Below are 18711 nucleotides of genomic sequence, written 5' to 3'. Positions count from 1 at the left end.
AAAATGGCAACTCAAGCTAGATTCTTACTGTCGTTTCAGAAAAAAATAACTTTCCTATCACATCAGGACTCAAAACACTCCCAAGTTGGCTTTTACTTATGGTGCAATGAGTTAGACCACATCCGAGGTGGATGGATTTCACTGTCAGTGAAGTTCTTCATTATCTGGACAGAATCCAGTCATAGTATTCATCTGAGAAACATAAAGAGATGGAGGAACATATTAAAAGTTTATTAAATACAGCCATGAGAGATGCATAACTGACGTTTTCAGGCCAAGTGTGGGTAACCAGAAATTTGTTGAAATCAGAGCTTTATGATCAGATATTGGAAATCATATTGAAATGATAAGTGTAACTGCAAACATAGACCCAGCTGACTGGAAGATTTCTCAATTAAAGTAGTTTAAAATCTCCACTTGATGTGATTACTATGGATGTTTTAAGTCATATGTAGCTGTAATAAATTCAATGTTGGCATGAAAGGGAAATCTTCAAATCCTCCAAGACCTGATACTGATACTCGCTTCATTTTCTTTTTGCATTTTCATTATCTGTTCCTTCATTCTGTAACTTCCTGAAGCTCATCTGTTCAAATCTTCTCTGTTACCGTACAAAATCAGAAATAAAAAGGTTTCTTCTCAGCTCCTCGCTGGCTGAATTAACAGCACAGCACAAAGCGTGTCCATTGGGGTGATTTCATTGGGCTGTGAAACCAATGTGAGCAATGTTCCTGACCCCGATCAGGAGTCAGACTGCAGTACGGGGGTCACCAGGGGTTACACCGGGCCCCTACGCATGGACAGGCAGGGAACTGTAAACCTGGAAGACCAGGAGCCCAAGTTCTGTGTGTTTACCTCGCGACTTTTACAAGTGATGTCACCACATTGTAAAAAGATACAGTTCTCGGCGGCCCCGTCCTTTTGTTACTATTTGAGAGAATAAACATGGCCTAAGTGCATGGAGAAAGATGGAAGTGTAAGACTGTCTTGCTGGAGAGTTTGGGGGGGGGGGGCGGGCTCCTGTGGTGTATGGTGTGTCCAAGAAGTTGAAATGGGGCTGTGGGGATCTGTAACTGTCCAGGTGCTGCAAGCCCCGGCCCAGCCTCACTGGTGAGGAGGGAGATCCTGCCTGTAAATATTCAGTCATCCTGTCTTTTCTGTGAACAAGACTTCAACTGTGACAAAAACACAGGCTGTTATAAATCCCCGCGGGCTGCTCGTTGTGAATCACGCTACGTTTTGCCCTTCTTGAGATGGAGAATACAAATTCGGCATCTTTCTTTTTGGATTAGGAATGAAACGTTTCGTTCCAAATCCTTTGAAATTCCATGAATATTGAGCTTCCACTTCATATCCCCTCTGTCTTTCCTCTCTTTATGATTCTCACTTTTGCTGAAGCCCTAAGAGGTGTTGCATCAGAGTCTTTCTTAACACAAGTCAGAGTACTGATGTGTAAGAGTGTAGCCATATGTGAAAATGCAATGAAAAAGCTTGTGTTTTATGTGAGCTTTCCAGGCTCAGACAGCTGGGTGGCTGCTGGGGCCATGTTAACCTACAGCATCATGGCTCCTGGCCTGCTCTGTAGTCATGCAGCCCCGCTGCAGAGCTAGGAACAAACCTAATCTGCGTATTTAGAGACCACAGAGAAGAACCATTGGTCCTAGTCGTAGAATCAGAAGTTTGGGGCTAAAAGACACAAATGTAAAAACTGGTTTGCATCTCTGAAGCTCCATCTCTCTGTTGACTCCACTGGATGATGTCACACACGCAGGTTTGACTATAATGCAGCACGCTTTAATGCCTCTCTGTTCATTTTGATGAGACCTCTGCTGTCTTGCTGCCTTGCTCCATCTCTTGGTTCATGTGTATTAGTATGGTTCCTTGGCGTGGACTTTTATTAGCTTTTCCCGAGCCTCAAAGAACTTGGCCTGCCGCAGTTCTCTCCAGCACTTTCCCACTAATGAAGTGCACATTCTGCCGGCGTGCTTGGCTGAGCCCGGCTCCTTGGCCATCCTTTAATGGGAATTTCCCCTTCTACCATGCATCCCTGCCTGTCTCACTCTCTGCCACTGCCATTCTGGTGTGGGTGAGTCATGTACTGAGAGGCCAGCCATCAGCCAGGAGATGCTGGATTCGTAAACCTTCTCACACTTATTTGCCACTGTTGGACTGGCTGGCTTGCTCTCTGGGCAACTGGCTGTCGGATTTGTTAAAGGGTTGACTTATTGCAGAACTGGGTGGCTCAAAAGGGGATAAATGTTTAGAAACTGAGACAGTGAGTGACACTGAGCAGCAGACAGTAAGAACAAATCCAGAGGAAAGTACATGCAGCTAACTTGCAGTGAAGCTTGAAAGCATTCAGCATGCACTGGAGAGGCTGCTTTTTGGATCAGCAGCAGTCGGTCTGCGATGCATTTTTCCAACCTTTTCTTTGGATTCTGAAAAATAAATCCAGCTTTGACATGTTTGCAAACTTAAATGCTTTCTTGCACATGTTTTAGAGCTTGGAAAATGAAGAGAGACCACCAGCAACAACACCCGTTGCTGCAGAGCTGCAAAACAAATCAATTTGTACCAACTGCGTTTATTCCACAAAGGAGTGTCTTAATCAGTGGAAAAATAAGCCCGTGTGTGTTTTTGCTGCACAGCTCAATGAGGATGACATAGCCCACATCTCAAATCAACCTTGGAGGGCCTGCTCTATCTGCATTTTATGAGGAAAATCCACCGGGAGATGAAAGCTGGGAATATACTCTGTGACAGAGAAGGTCATGCGAAACTGGCTGATGCTGGCCTGGCTGGACATTTGACGGTGAGCTTTGATTCCACTGGGCCATCCACTCTCTAAAAGTCAACATAATAAAACCAGGTCTCCCTCGATGAATATAGCATCGGGTAATCATCTCTGCCCACAGCGGTTTCACCGCTATGACATAAACCTTTGTGATGCAAAACAAAAAGGAGCCACAGGATTTGGGAGTGTTTATTTCCATGCAGTTTTTTTTTTGCTTGGTCTAAAGAACGCTGTTAGGATGACCGCTCTCGCAAAACTTTTACAGCCCCATTTGAGCTTTAATCTTGTCAGAAGCTAGGTCTACCTTAAGAAAGCAGTCCAGAGCAGCCAGAAAGACAATACGCTGAGGACAGAAGAGCAGAAGTAAGGCCGCTCAGGCCGGGCAGATAACGCACATTGTGAGCAGCGGTCAAGTTTCCAACAGAAGTTTGTGGTTTGGGCGCTCGCTGCTTACTGGAGACATTTTCCTTTTCCCACACTGGTGCATCTTCTGTGCTTATTCCTCCAGTAACAGTAACAGACCAGTGTTCCTCTGAGGGGGGTCATAGAGCAACTCTCAGCTCCCTATGGGGGGGTTGATCAGTGGAGAAGTCTTGAACTGTGCTGTTCATAAGGGCAGGAGATACAGAGCAGTCTTTTCTAACGAGAAGCAAATATGCAAACGATATAAAACACTGGATATTGCACACACACACACACACACACACACACACACACACACACACACACACACACACACACACACACACACACACACACACACACACGCACACGAAGCAGTCCAAGTGGAGTGAGCTCAGAGTAGCCTAGAGGTCAGTTCAATCTTTCAAGCCTAACTCTGGCAGGCTTCCACGTTGCTGAGGTGTCCTTGAGCAAGACATTGAATCCAGCTCTGGGAGTACTGCTCTGTGTCTGATTCTGATCTTTGACCTCCTCGTGAAGGAGGCCAGAAGATAAGGGAATTTCCCTGTAGAGAGTAGTAAAAGTTACAGTTTTCAGAGACAAAAAAAAAAGAAGATAAAGCACAAAACACTTCATCTTATTCAGCTTTCCTGTCTCTACGTTACATTTTTAAACAGAGCTGATGACCAGCGCTCGGAGCTCCAACAGCTGCAAACAGGCCAGCCTTGCTTCTTCTGCTTCTGGCTGGGTGGTCCGCGGTCTATAGAGCATAAGCGCTCCATTACTTACCTGGCTGCATTGTTTTTTTGGACACTTAGCCATTTTTGCTAAGCACTTGATGATTTAAAGAGATCCATAAAAACTGCTGGACTGTGACCCCTAAGAACCCGTGTTGGCTGAAAATGAGCTGGATCAAGACGTTTGGAACAATATGGAGCTATAGGGAAGGTGTTACAGTTTCAATTTAGTACGGCTGGAATATATATATGATACAATAAACCATTTTAAACCTTTGGTTCAACATATGCTGCACTGACATTTAAAAAGAAAAAGAACGAGAGGTGAAGGGAGGTTTGACTTTATTCAATTTTTTTCTTCATTTATAGCGAACAAATCTGCAAAATTCATTATACTTTTCACCGTCGAGGATGTGAGCGAGGGGAGAAGGATCGGATAATAGCGTGTAATGATGATGCATTTTACATGGTCATCCTTGTCCTTGTCCAGGCTCCACCGGCACATTAGGAGGCTTTTTTTTCCCACACTAAAATACAGTCACTCCTGTTTGATCCTGTTCCCTGTTCATGATGAAATGTCATGTCTGCTTCCAAAAAGAAATGCCATCCAAAAAGCCTGACAAGTGGCATTTATGTATTTTCTGGCTGTAGAGAAATCAAGGGAATCCTCCAGTTATTATTTCCCAAGTAGGTGGAGTCTTCCTGTTTTCACACAGAAGTGAACGAGGAGGTGAAATGGCCCGTGTTTTTTTTAAAAACAGAAAGCAGTTCATGTGATCATTGCAGAGGGTTACCAGGTGGTGGGTGGAGGAGAAAATACTTATTCAAACCATAGCTCTGTCTAACACGTTGTCATCCCTCGAGCTGAACCCACAGCGCAGCCCTATAAACCTGTGGTAAGAGACAGAAAAAATGTTTTCGCCTTCAAAAGAATACAACATTTTTTATGCCGGAATTAATGGTAGCATATGTGTAAATTTAGCTGTGATAAATGGTCTGTAAGGATATGACCTACAGTTTTATAGGCTTTGATATCTCTGAAGAATGCTGCAACGAGCATGAGCAATCACATTCTCATCACGCAAGCCAGCATGGGAAAAAGTGCCCACATGAATAAACCCAAGTGATAAACAAATGAAGGTGATAGAGTTTAAATGTGGCCCTTCTTCATGTGGTCGGCGTGGCTGCGCTTGGGACAAACTCTTCTCTTATATCCTTGTGCAATCAGTGAAACACTCTCGGCATGAGCTTTTTTTTTTTTTTTTTTTTTTTTTTAATTAGATCACATAAAGTAAACAGTCTCAGTGAGTGTTTTTGATAAATGTAATTTGCTGCTACGCTCCTTTCCAGGCTGCATCTTGTGTTCAGCCTGTTGTAAGTTAATTTACCAGATCAACAGAAAAAACAGAGAAATCTAATGGAAAACATTGCCCTGGCGTCCGTGCTGCATACCAGCGGTTGTCTAAAGAATGGGAACTCTTTAATGTGGTGATTGCATGGTTTCAGTTTGAAATTTAGTTTCCGTAAAAAGAACGTACGTTTCTGGGTTTTTTTCCCCCTGATTTGATCCCTATTTCCTTTCATTTGTTGCTTTCATTATCTTCATTGTTTCATTTCATTAGCTTGGTGTTTTTTATGCAAAAATCATCATTTATGTTATGAACTCTTCCTCAACTTACCTATTTCATGCATGCGGAACAGCTGGTTTCGCTACAGTTTTTGTGCAGCATGTGAACACACTCCGTGTGTATGTGTCTTCATTGTTAAAGTGCTGCTGAGGCAACAGAACTTCCACAAAACCAGTAACCGTCCATGATTAGAGGAAAGGGAGTTTTGGTATTCTGGGCAAAAGTAAGCAGACCTGGAAAAATCAAAGGGATATGGCACCTGAGGGAGGTTCACTCCCAGCCATGGTTTTCATTTATGGTTAGTTACAGCTGGTTAGGAACTGGGTTTGACACGACTGCTGCGCCAGCGAGCTTCCTCTGTATCCACCTCCTCTGTGCACTCCACTTCACTTTTGCCTGGTTGCTCTCACAGTGTTGGGGTCATTCAAAACCATCCTTTATGCTCCAAATGCTTTCTCACCTTTTCTGTTTTTTTTTTTTTTTTGTTTTTTTTTAACATTTCAGCTGGTTATTCCATAGCACACCCGAGGGCTGTGTTTGCTGCAGTTTTGGCCGCTGATCATCTCTAAACCACCATCTCTGGTAGAGTTTTCTCCTCAAACACAGCCTGTTTCTGCAGCAGTCAGCCAAACAAGACTGTATCCTTCACCAAACCACAGCAGCAAGCAAGTAACACAGATTTAATGTCAGTATATAAACTAATATGTGAGCCCTGCACGAAACATGGAAGCTTTATCAACGCTAAAGTTTGTGCCGTTGTGATTTACGGATGGCATGAACTGCTAGGTTTAACTCGAGCTGAGCTGAAGCGCCGGTGTCTTTCTTAATAAAACCGACAAGAGCCCCTAATAGTCATAAAAACCCAAATCGCAAGTTGTCACTCTGAGGTATTGCAATAGATCTGCTGAATGTCTGACTTGTCCCGTGCAATGAAATGAAATGAATCCTGTTATTTTATTTTCTTTGCTTAGTATTAAGATACACACTTCTGTTCACACACACACACACACACACCTCAGCTCACAGGGAAACATTACATTTCATCATATTCACCACCTCCGTTCCAATTGACATGGACACACAGAGTAATCCCGCTTGTTTTCTCTGGAGCAGGTCGAAGGCTTGCGGTGTACGGTCTAAATGTGGGTTATTGTTATTCAAGAGTACGAGCTGGAATATTGGGCGTATCGATTGCTTTTCGCCCCAGGCCCTTTTGGCCAGGCCACAAAAGCTTCTTGCTGCATGCTGCCAGTAGGCCCATTTCTGCTACACTTACTTTTAATACAAGTATTACATGACTTTGGTCTCTCAAGGTTTCAGAGAGCGGAGGAAACAGCAGATTGAATGTAAACAAGATTAGCTTTTCTCTGGCGCAGCGCAGCCAGTTGCTGTTTCCATCGCACGGCCGTAAATCTGTCGAGGTTAACGCGGTGTGGAGCTCGGTGCTGGACGGAGAGATGTCAGCTTTGATTCTGACGCTGTCTGGCAGGATGTTGCGATGAGCTGCGCTCCCATCAGTGGAATTATGATCTCCAGAAATCTAAAACCTGACCACGAAGATTTTATCTAGAAACCTGCATGTTTTAAATGAATTTTCAGGACTCTTACTTCAAGCAGGTGGTATGTATCTTATGTTTCAGTTCTGCAACGTTGTATTCTGTCCTTCCCTCTTTTGATCCAGGACTCTTGCTTCCCTTTGCTCCAAAAAAACTAAATATAGCAGATTTGTTGCTTTTCCAGAATACACCCCACCTGCCAAAACACACAGGCCCTGCTTTCTTAACCTTGCACAGTGATCTGTGTATTTGGAGTGGAAATGCAGTGAGAGGAGAGGCCATGGCGCTCAACCTGGCTGGCTTAAAGGCGAGGTAATGACACTGTCTGCTTATGTTTTTGGAAGCTGTGAAACCACAGCAGGGAGCTCCTCATAACTGCCTCATTGTAATTCCAAGCTATTAGTCAGAAGGATGTCGATATTGATTGCTGCTGGAATATCCCGCCTTCATCCTACACTTTACCGATCACGACTCCCTGCTCATGCTGTCGCACCATGATGGAAGCTTCTGGTTTTGCTCAATTGAAGAAGAATTACAGAAAAAATATTTAGTTTCAGAGACTTAACATCAGAAACATTGGAGTGGTACAGTTCATTTAGCTCACACCCTTTCACCCCCATTTTTCTGAACACTTTGCCTCATATAATTCATTTATCATGATGTGAACTATGAAGTCATATGAAAACAGCGGCAAAGGTTCCTTTTTTTGGTCAAATATCTGATATTTAGTAGGAAAAATCACTGGAAAAATGACTTTAAATTGACATGAAATCAGTCATCTATAATAGATAAAATTTCACTCCAGATGTAACAAAACTTGAGCCTCTTTGTCTGTCTTGAGGCAAATGAAAAGTTAATCAGCCACATGTTTGTGTTGTCATGATTCCCTTCCAGCAGCACTGAGTAATATATTACATGACGTCAGACAACATCTCTTCTTTGGAAAAGCCTGCAATTAAAATACAAATATCTGACGAGATATAACTGACATTTTTCTTTTTCTAAAGTAATGACTGCGTTCCTCCTTTCCAGATGCAGAAACCGTTTCTGAGAACTGTAATCAACCATCAGGAGTGTTTGTGCTCTTTGTCATTACAGCATGCAAGCAGACTAGTGAGGTTCATCAATGCAGGAATGTGGCTGACTTCACAAAGCTCTCAGAAAGCAACATTTCAGCTTAACAGTCCTGCTAACACACTTAATGTCATCATGGCATCTGCTGTTCATTGCTTCCCTTTCCGTCTGCGCTCTGTTTGTGTTAGGGCATTCTCAATGAGTAAACTATGCATTAGTGTGAAAAAAGTCTTGCAGTGGTGTTGAAAATATCACACTGGAGGAATTTAATTGACATGTTTAAATGTATTACTACTCTTTACAGTTCAGTTTAGTTAGAGGCATTTCTCCTTTTCTATTCATCCACAAGATGAGGGAAGTTGTTGTTAAAGGTATGAACCCAAGAACAATGTCCCCAACGGGTAAAGCCTAATGACTTCTGGTGAGTTTGTCTTTCGCTTTGCACCCACATGGCAATGAAAACACGGAGGTGTTGAAACTCAACTTAGTGTGCAATCTGTTCTCAAATCAGTTTAATCTGTCAGTAAAAAATTAAAATAACTTTGGCTGAAGAGGTCAAGCTCTGCTCGCATTTAGTCCGTCAGCACGTCATATGTCCACCATGCAGCAGTGGGATTAGAAAATAAAGACACTAAAAATACAATTTTACCAGTTTTCTTTAATGTGTTCACATAACTTAAAGCCAACTGTGGTTTCATGTAAAAAAAATACTTTGTGTAACCTCAAAACCATGTCCATTTTATAACCATAAACATGTTTTCTATGCCTGATCCTGATGAACAATAAGTGGCAGCAATGAGAAAGATGTCAACATCCTGGGAAAATATTGAGTCAGATGAGGGATTGGATGTTCTGGCATGATCGTCCGTGTGTAAAACCTCTCCCTGACTCCCTAAAAGCATTTTTGAACATGTCAAATTTGTGTAATACCACTTTTGTGACATTAGCTCTTAATGCTAAATGTTATAATCTGCAAAGAAAAATGAAGGGATCAAACATTTTTGGAACCTTGAAAATGTAGTAATATTACATTTTCACATGATGCAAAACATGTGTTTTGATTTTAAATGGCAGAAGTAGGTATGCAAAGACTTTGGAGCCCTGAAGGAAATAAATCCACATAGTTTTCGCCTCGCATTTACAGACAAAACGAGGAATCGCACATCCTGGACTGAGGCAGATTGATTAGCCTGTACCTTAAATTAAACTGATTACCTAATCTAATGGAACAGAAAGCTGATTAAAGTTGCTTTAACTCACCTACCGTTACCGCAAACTGCATTACAACCAACTTCCACCCACAGCTTCTTCTTTTCTAATCGGATCTAATTTGATATGTCTGATCCTGCTTTGCTAAATAATGTCAGGGGTCTTTTCTGGCGCTTCGCAGGTTTCAGATTGTCCACATTTACACTTGTAAAGGCAAGGGAGTCCAAGATCAGCCAAATACCTAACATAAGTAAGCATTATTGACACTTGTTTTCACATAAATGCACACATAAGTTAAGACACTTAGGCGTCAGGCGTCACCACAGCAAAGCAGTAAAAAACTGGTTTAAATCAGCTGCCTTTTGACAGGTGAACGAGAGGAACATGCTGTAGCTTGACAACGGTTGTTTAGCATAAAAAGTGCATTGAGGCAAACATAAAAAAGTTCCTACACTTCAGCAGGTTTTGTTATGAAAGGTTTACTGTGTTGGACCATGGTATAGGCGGATTAAACAACTTGAGTCTGGGCATTCCACAGTTTTAGTGTACTTCACAGAAAAACACCACTCCGCTCTGAGTTGTGATGTTCTGGACTCGTGCATTAAAACCGTGATATTCACGACTCCTTGTTGTTTAATCCGTACTTACAAGAAATGGTCCCACATGATTATAATTATTTATTTTATATAACAGGTCATGAATTTGGTTTCTGAATAATAACCAGAAGCTAAACAAAATGCTATTTAGCCTTAAAAACAATGCCAATCTGGAAATATTGTTATTTTAACATATTGAGCTGTTTTGGTGCACATGATGAACGTCTGTTAACACGATCTCCTTGAGCATGTTAGCATGTTGATGCTAGTATGCACAGGAAGTATGGACGCAAGTAATATGGAAATATGTAAAAAGCAGCCATGAAAAGACCTTTTCGGGACCTTAAAAGGGACCTTGTGTTACATTTTCTGTTGTTTAGTGGCCAGAATTGAAGTCTGCGTTGTCAGTGGTGTATCATGACCTCTGCTAATAATCGGACATATTTTTGTAAGCTTGATTTTTATATTTATTAAACATATGACTGGTATGACAGTCTGTCATCCTGAAACTACAGGACAAATAACATTAACTACAAAATGCACTAGTGCACAGTCAGATTCTGGAGGAAACAATCAGAGAGAGGCTTAAGTTGGAAAATCTGCTCAATAGTCATTTACAATAATACCAAAGCACACATATACATGCATCAGCATTTTTCACCATCACCAAGAAACCAGCTTCACAGAATGCCGAATGAAGTATCGGATGACACCTTTTCATCTGTTGTCAAGGCCTTTTAATACATGGAGGCTACTGTTGTTGCTATAAGTGAATTAAAAAGGTGAGGGGCTAGAATGCAAATTTTTATTTGCATACGGTGCATGATTTCAAAGTCAGATGACACAATGCCCCTTTAAATCCAAAAGGAAGGAGTTATACTTCTCATTTTCTTGTCTCATCTGGCAGAAGATAAACTGGACAGTCTTTCACCAAAGAGAGGGGATAATTCCACCCCAGTTTCATGCAACAGCAGCTTTAAGTGGTGAAACCAGCAGTGGTTTGTGTGTAAATATAAGAAGATGGTGAGTTTGAGCAGCCTGCGATCTTTCTCTTTTGTGCCTTTTTTCTTTCTTTTTTAAATAAGAAACCTCACTAATAAAATTGACATTTAACACTCTTATTATATGATATAATAATGATGCTATAAATAATTAGATTATGTGACATCAGCATTGTGTTACAACTTAATAAGATCATTAGATGAAGTATAAAAAGCACTTTTTGAGGAACATATATCCAATATTTATCACTACAATGCTGCAAACCAGTTCAATCAGTATGGTGGGATTCTCCGTTACATCTGGAATCCTGCTTGTTCCTAACATCTTTCTTTGACCCTGGCTGGTTCACAGCTTGTCTGGCTGTACATCCCATCTTGTTTCATACCTTCATACCTGAATCATAGAAAAGAATCAACATGATGCTTCAATCAGTTGCTTGAAATACATCTGATAAAGCGAATGAGGAAAATCAAACTTTTTTTAGAAGGTTTTTGTCTCTGACTTTAATCTTCTACAGTTAAAATGCCCCACTCGCATGATATTTAGCCGTATGTTTGACATTTTATCACTCTAATCTGAAATGAACACAGCATGACATCACATGTTATGCCTGTCATGCTATTATAGTTTAAAGAATATGGAGTGCCTGTCAAAAATATGCTTGGCTCCATCTGTGGGTTGTGATGGTTTTCATTGAGACCAGCTGATTTTAGAGATTACTTTTCCTTCTTTCTACCAATAAAACGCTGATAACGCCCATGCCTGAGCTAAAACTGTCCATGACAACCTCCGTGACACATCCTTGGCTCCAATTGTAGAAACACATGCAGTTTTACTTAGTTTGACAGATTTTTTTAAAAGCATTTTCAAAATTAGTCAGCAGAGTTTAAAGGATTTAGTTTTCAGGAGGAGGATCTGTTATGCTTTGTTTTTTCTAATCATGTGACATCACAATTAAAATAAATAGTACAGTTTTTGTTACAATTTTTTTTCAAAATAAAAGCAATATTTGTAAGTTTTTAAACCAATTGCAATTTGCTGGTGTTTTTTTAAATTTACTTTTACCTTTTTCTAATTCATTTCCAGGTGTTTCGACTGAATGGTGTTCAGTGCATAACCCTCAGTTCTTATTAAACATTGTCCGGCTGACCAGATTTTTTTTTAAAATTGCGGCTTATTTCGAGGTTTTCTACTTGCAGCAGAGAATTTGCCATGCCTTTTCCAAACCTTTCTCCCTCATTTCTGTTTCTAAAACATTTGCTGCAAAATTATGTGATGTTTTTTCCACACTGCATCATCTTTACTGGAAATAAACTGGTCACATGACCTGCTACATCCCGTCCGGGGACACGTAAATGCAAAAAAAAAAAGTGTTTCCATTACAGTTTTGCAAAATGTTCCTATATTGAAATGGCTGAAAAATCACCTCTTTAGAGCGTAAAAACGTAGCAATATTTGAGACTTTTTTGGTGTTTCCATTTGATTTTTTTTTTTTTTTTTTTTTGTGCAGTTCTAGGTGTAATGGTAATGCACAGCCGCAGAGTCGATCAGAGCAATGAGCTAAATAGAAATAATAATCATTTATAATTATCATAAATAATAATTATAAATAATAATAATAGAAATAAAAAAAAGAGACATAATAGCAGTATCAGCACCCATCCTCCTCTCAACCCTTTGTCCTGCTATCTCTCCCAGTCACCCTCTCTTTTCCCAGGCTCTGAATGTGGGTGTCCCGCTGGGAATTCAAGTAGCACATTGGGTCAGCCACTCAGTACCCCCTGTTTAAAAAGATTCATTGCAGACTAATTGGGATAACATGGCTGGAAATGTTGACCTTGGTATTTCTAAACAAGGTTTCAATTAACTTGTAATAAGGCCAAGCAGCCCAGGCCTAGACAAGTCCTCCACCAGCAGGAGGAAATGCAAAACATTCCCCAGTTGATGGTTGGCTTTTCTTAACTTTGATTAATCACTGGGAGAGTAAGCAAATGGTACTGGTAAAATAATTATAAGGGGGGAAATACACTGCAGTAGCGTTTAAGACCTAGCTTGAGTTACAAGAAAATAAGTCATGTCAAGTGTCCTTTCCTTTTAAATCCAAATAAAGCTTTTTTATGTAGTATGGAGATGTTTTTTTTCCTTTATCTCTGAACTGTTTCTCTCAGGTCTTCTGTTTTTTTGTTTTTTTTCTAAGGATAATTTTATTCAAACCACAAATCTGTCTCAGTGGTGTTTTTATTTCTTTGTGTAATGCAATCAAAGAAAACACAGCTGGTTCGCTGTCTTGTCCAAGGTGTGACTGTAACTCAGTACGGTTCAAATACACAGAGCTGCAGATATGTTTGATCTGCTTTTAATAACGACATGTCCCTAAAATCTGACATTAATTCTTTAAACAAAAGCCTCCTTAAACCGCATGCAACATTGGCGCTGACTTACAGAACTGATACTTTGAGGAAGTTTATTATTTCACATTATATTGTGTACAGGCTCTTAGATCTCAGTGCCAGTGGTCCTGGTCCAGCAGGCCTATAAACACACTGCCAGAGATTTAGATTTTGGTACAGGAACCGAATTGAGCCACCTGATTAGAGACAGAGACGTTCTGGCTGAAGATGGGGCCTGTGCTGCTGCTGAGTCAGCACATCTACTCTCTGTATCAAGTCATCTGAAGCCACCGGACACAAGCTGACCTGTGTTGCATTATCGTTGATTTAAAACGCAACAGTGCGGCGCTGACAGTGTGTGTTGGCTGCTCTGCACACAGGAAGACACACGGCCGACAGCACGAGGAGACGGGCTCGGCAGATTAAACTGAAGCTCAGTGAAATTCATCCTCTCTTTCATGTTGCTGTAGCATCATCAGACTGACTGTTTTGTGTGCTTGGCTTGCTCTTCTTCTTCTTTTTTTTGCCTTCCTCCTCCTCAACTTCCTCCCTAATTCTTCTTTCCCGCTATTTTGAATGATCACGATTCCAAAGAATGTCTTTCTGCAAGTGTTTAGCACACAAGTCTTTGAAGCAGAGTCCAAATGGCTGCGTTTGTGTGCTTTGTTGTTCTAAATGCTAGCTGTATTAAATCACCTCCCAGTCCCTAGCCTGTGTTGCTTCATCTTCTCCAAAACTTCATTTACAATCTCCAGGAGGAAGTCCTGCTCTGCACTCCGGAGGCTGCGGAGGGACTTGGCATGTTTACACAGGTTTTTAAAAAAAATTAATTTCTAATAGAAGTGTGACACTTTAAATACTGATTTGAGTTGCTTTAGGAGCATTTTCTCTTTGTATATATCCTCACAGAGTCGACAGAAGCTGCCTGAATCAAAGCAATTTGCTTCTGTGTCCATTCCAATAAATGGTAACATACCTCCTCCCTGCTTTCTTCTGAATAATCTAAGTCTGAGCACATGCTGCCAAGCTGAAGACGACAGGAGAGAGCTCATATAAGCTGCATAAAGATTCTCACTTTAAAAGTCTAACTTGTAGCTTTTCTTTTATTCAAGAATCTAATGTTGAATTTGGAAAGTCTTTGGGGCTAAACTGGAGCAGATGCAGTTCTAACACAACAAAAATCTCCCTTTTAAAGGAGTTTAAAACCCATATACATCATCCAGGATAATGTCTCGTACGTGAAACTGGAGCTCATACCTCCAGTTTAACAGCACAATTAACTGTAAACATACGGCAAGCACAGTGGCTCATGTTTGCTTTTTATTCCCAAATGTTTGAATGTGGATCTTTTTACAGACACTCTTATAAAAGGCTGAAGTAACGGAAGGATTTCAGAGGACATGCTGTACACAGAGCAAAGGAAACACACCTTGCTTTTATTGTTAGGACATAAACAGTAGTTTATGATTGGCTGTTTACTGTCATGTTGCATAAGCAGGCAGGTCTGATTTAGAAAAGAAGTTAAGCTTTGACTGAGGTGGATCTTTTTACTCCTCAACATTAATGAATTAGATAAAAGATGACATTGTTTACAGACACTAAGCAACATGACTCAGTCCCATTTACACCCGCTTTTTGACATGTATTTCTCATTACATATCACATGACAAATGACAACATTAATCAAGAATTAGTTTACATTGTTCTGAACTCTGTTTAGTTGATGCTATATCAAAAGAACATACATAGCTGGTATTTATTTTCACCATACATGTGCTGCATTTTGCTTTTTATGGGTGGAAAACAAGAGAGCTGGACAGATAAGCTGAATTTTAAAGAGCTCTCTTTAAACTGCCAGTGGTCTGAGGAAAGATGAGCTTCTCTTATCAGCTTCTTCAGTGCATAGCCTTCACCTCTGCCTCATACAGAGTAGTATCTGCCTTTTGTCAAATAGCTACCCTTATTTTATGGCTTTAACACCCTTTGTGTGCAGCTCTTCACCTGCGATAGCGTTCAAAGGTGCATCCAACCAAAGATAACAGTTTACAGTAGTTAATTGGTGATTAAATGACAAGATGTCCTTGTAAAATGCTGCTACCTGTGTTGTACTGGTTTAAAAAAATGAGTTTTCAAAGATATAAAGAATTTCATTGGGTTTTAAGTGAACTTTTGTTAGTTTTATGAATGTTTACAGGCCCACTGGCATAACACAAGACTTGTAAAAGCAGACGACATGAAATGATATATGTGACGTTTTTATTATGTGAAAGCATCAATAAACAAGAGCATATTATATTTATGCACATATATTTCATTAGATGACAGAATTTGGTATCACTTTCTGTCTGTTGGAGGAATAAAGTTACGAAACGTCGGGGTGGACACTGCTGAGGTGTCCAGAGGGACACACAGGCAACGCAGGTCTTCCCCTCCTGCTGTCATTTTAAGCAGCACTGAGATGTCGGACTTGGAACAAGTCTGCCAGTGTGAGATTTGCAGCCACCCCAGCCACAGCCAGAGCTCTAAACCCTTGTAATTACATTTTAAGCAGCATTGGCTGGTTGAAATACCTCCAGTAATTAGTTTTGTTTTTCTACTCTTCCTCTAATCTTCTCCGCTTGTGAAAGGGTTTGGACCATGTGCTGGGAAGTAAAACACAACAAGTCGGTAGGTAATGTGGATCGAATTAAAGAAAATCTGACGTAGTTGGATGTAAGAATAGAATGACCCCGTCTGCCTCCCCTCCATCCACCCACACACACATTCCCTTGGACCACCTGAAATGTGTTTTGGCGGTTGTTTCCTTTGATTAGGAGTGTTATGGGAGTGCTGTACAAATATAAAAGCTGTCCAGACTGTTTTATGGTGTTTATTTGTGGTACCACCTGTGTTTCCATGCTGAAGAATAAGGCTGTCACGGTGATGAGGAACATCACGTGTAGAGGAAGTAAAGTTGGACTGGTCGGCCGGGAGGTGAAAGCATGCCTATGTGGTGCATCTTAATCTGCTCCTGCTTTAAAGAGACCAGCAAATCCTTCGCTGTGAATGGTTTTTAATTTGTTCAAACTCGTCAAGGCGCAGTTGTTGCTGGACTTTCAGGAGAGCCCACAGGCCTGCTGTCCACCTTCCTCCCTCACCAACCTAATATGCCTCCCAGTCTATTTCCTTTCTCCTCACCTCTCCCTTCTCTGTCAAATATTTATAGCTGATGGCAGATAAGATAATTTCAGCACTGGACCTCTCAGTGCCAGCTGCTGCAGACCTTTGCTCACAATAAAGCCTAAGATGCGTTCCAGCTAAGGGGAAGATTGTTTCATTTGGAGCTCATCCTAACCCCCTGACGATAGGTGATTTAGTTGACTTTCCTGGCTTAGGGCATCATCAACAACTCTTATCTGAATTGTGAGGAATTTATTTCTTTTTCTCTCTCAAGGTTGGGCTGTTTTGAACACATAAAGTGGTGGTGACAGGGAGCTTTGACGATGAATGACTACAAAATGGTGCCTGTATCCGTCTTCGCTTATGTGTCAGATGAAGGTGATAAAAAATAAAGTTTTGCTTGTCAAGTGTTCTTTTTACTGTCTTTGAGTCATTTGAAGCAGCTTAATCATTTTTTTTCTCTGGAGAGAGAGTATTCATGAAGGAAAATAAAATGGAAAGAGCCCGAAGAGCCGCCCTTTGATGTAACAAGTCAGCTGGAGGACTATCTTGATCAGAGCAGCGGCGTTTGGGTGGCCACAGCACATAATCAGGAACTTCACTGGAGCACACCACGTTGCTTTTGTTTCCGTTCGTCAGTAAATAAATAGAATCTTTACAGTAAAGATCAAACCGTGCATGCTTGCATTGACTTTATTCTTTGCTGCAACACATTTTGGATGAAGTCTGTGGAGATGATCACACATGTAAACATCATTAAACCAATAAAACAAGAAATCTGTTGGTGGGTTTTTGCATGAAACTGGACATGCTTGCACTTTCTCTATTTCATACCTGCATATTTGTCACAGTGAATCCATGTTAAGTCGGTCTGATGACACGCCGGAGCTAATGCAACCGAACACACTGCAACCTGTCATACCTGGACTGAAAACGTCCTCCTAGCCAGTCGACTCTCGACTGGAAAATTACTCTTATTTAATAAGATCGAACACCATCTGGGCTTGTGGTCAAAATTGTTACAATATGTGAAAAAGTCTTCCCAGAAAAATAAAGACAAAAAAAAAGTTTTATTAACCTCAAGAAACACTGGAATTTCTGTGGCTCCAATGCTGCAACTGGTGCAGAGAAAAGCCAACGACGGCTGCATTTTATGTGCATTTCAACACCAAGCAAATCCAATGAAACTTAAACATGAATAAAAAATAATAATCCCATGCACTCTAGTGCATACAGCACAGTCAGCATGGTAGTTGCTAATCATATCTCTCCATTTTATCACACGCTTAATTGTCCTCAAGCAGAGTTCATATTGATAATAACTGTATGCATCTGCAAATTCAGAAGCAATATGAGGCAACACATGGGTGTCACGGTTGTCAGCCTTATCTGCTGTGTGCAGAACTGTCTTCTCATTGAAATGGCTCATGCATGTAGACAAAGACATCTTGTAGCACCAATGACAGGAAATTCAGTAAACTTTGTCCTGACTTTTCAATATTATCTGTTTCAAATCAGATTTAATTATTGATAAATGTTCAGTAAGACAAAGATACTTTTGGTGCCCTCTGATGGTGTAAAAGTCAAAAACAAACGTGAAGTAGTGAGTTGTTATCAGAGCTACTGTCTATTGATTTCTTGATCTGACTTTGAACCTCTTTTTCACTTGTTTCCTGATTAACAAACTAATAAACAGACCATCCATATCTTTAAACTAAAGATTGTCAAGTTATAGTCGGCTGCCTTATCAGCCGTCCTAAAAGAATCATTGTAATATTCCAAGAAACACCAAACACTTCAGAGACACTAAACAAAGGGAAATTCTAACCAAACAGCTCTTAAACAAACTGGTGTTTGTGGATTGAAGGAGTATTTAGGAACGTTATTTAAAGCTTATTAAGCATATTTGTTAGCTTATTATTTATATTTTTCTCAGTGTGGTCTTTACTTCTAACACTAACATCTATGTATGTACAAATGTCACAATGACGTGTGTGTTTAAGCGTGTTGCTTCTTTACTGCGAATCAACTGCCAGATAGCAGCTGATTCAAAGAAAAAGAGCAATCTTGGGGAGTTAAAGTTTCTCTCAATACACCAATTCAAGGAAATTCTTGATGACTAGGTACATGAAACTCAGGCCACTCGATATAAAGCATCTCTATG

The sequence above is a fragment of the Telmatherina bonti genome (genome assembly GCF_933228915.1).
Source record: "Telmatherina bonti genome assembly, chromosome: 5".
Taxonomy (NCBI): Eukaryota; Metazoa; Chordata; class Actinopteri; order Atheriniformes; family Telmatherinidae; genus Telmatherina; species Telmatherina bonti.
This window is presented reverse-complemented; position numbering follows the sequence as displayed.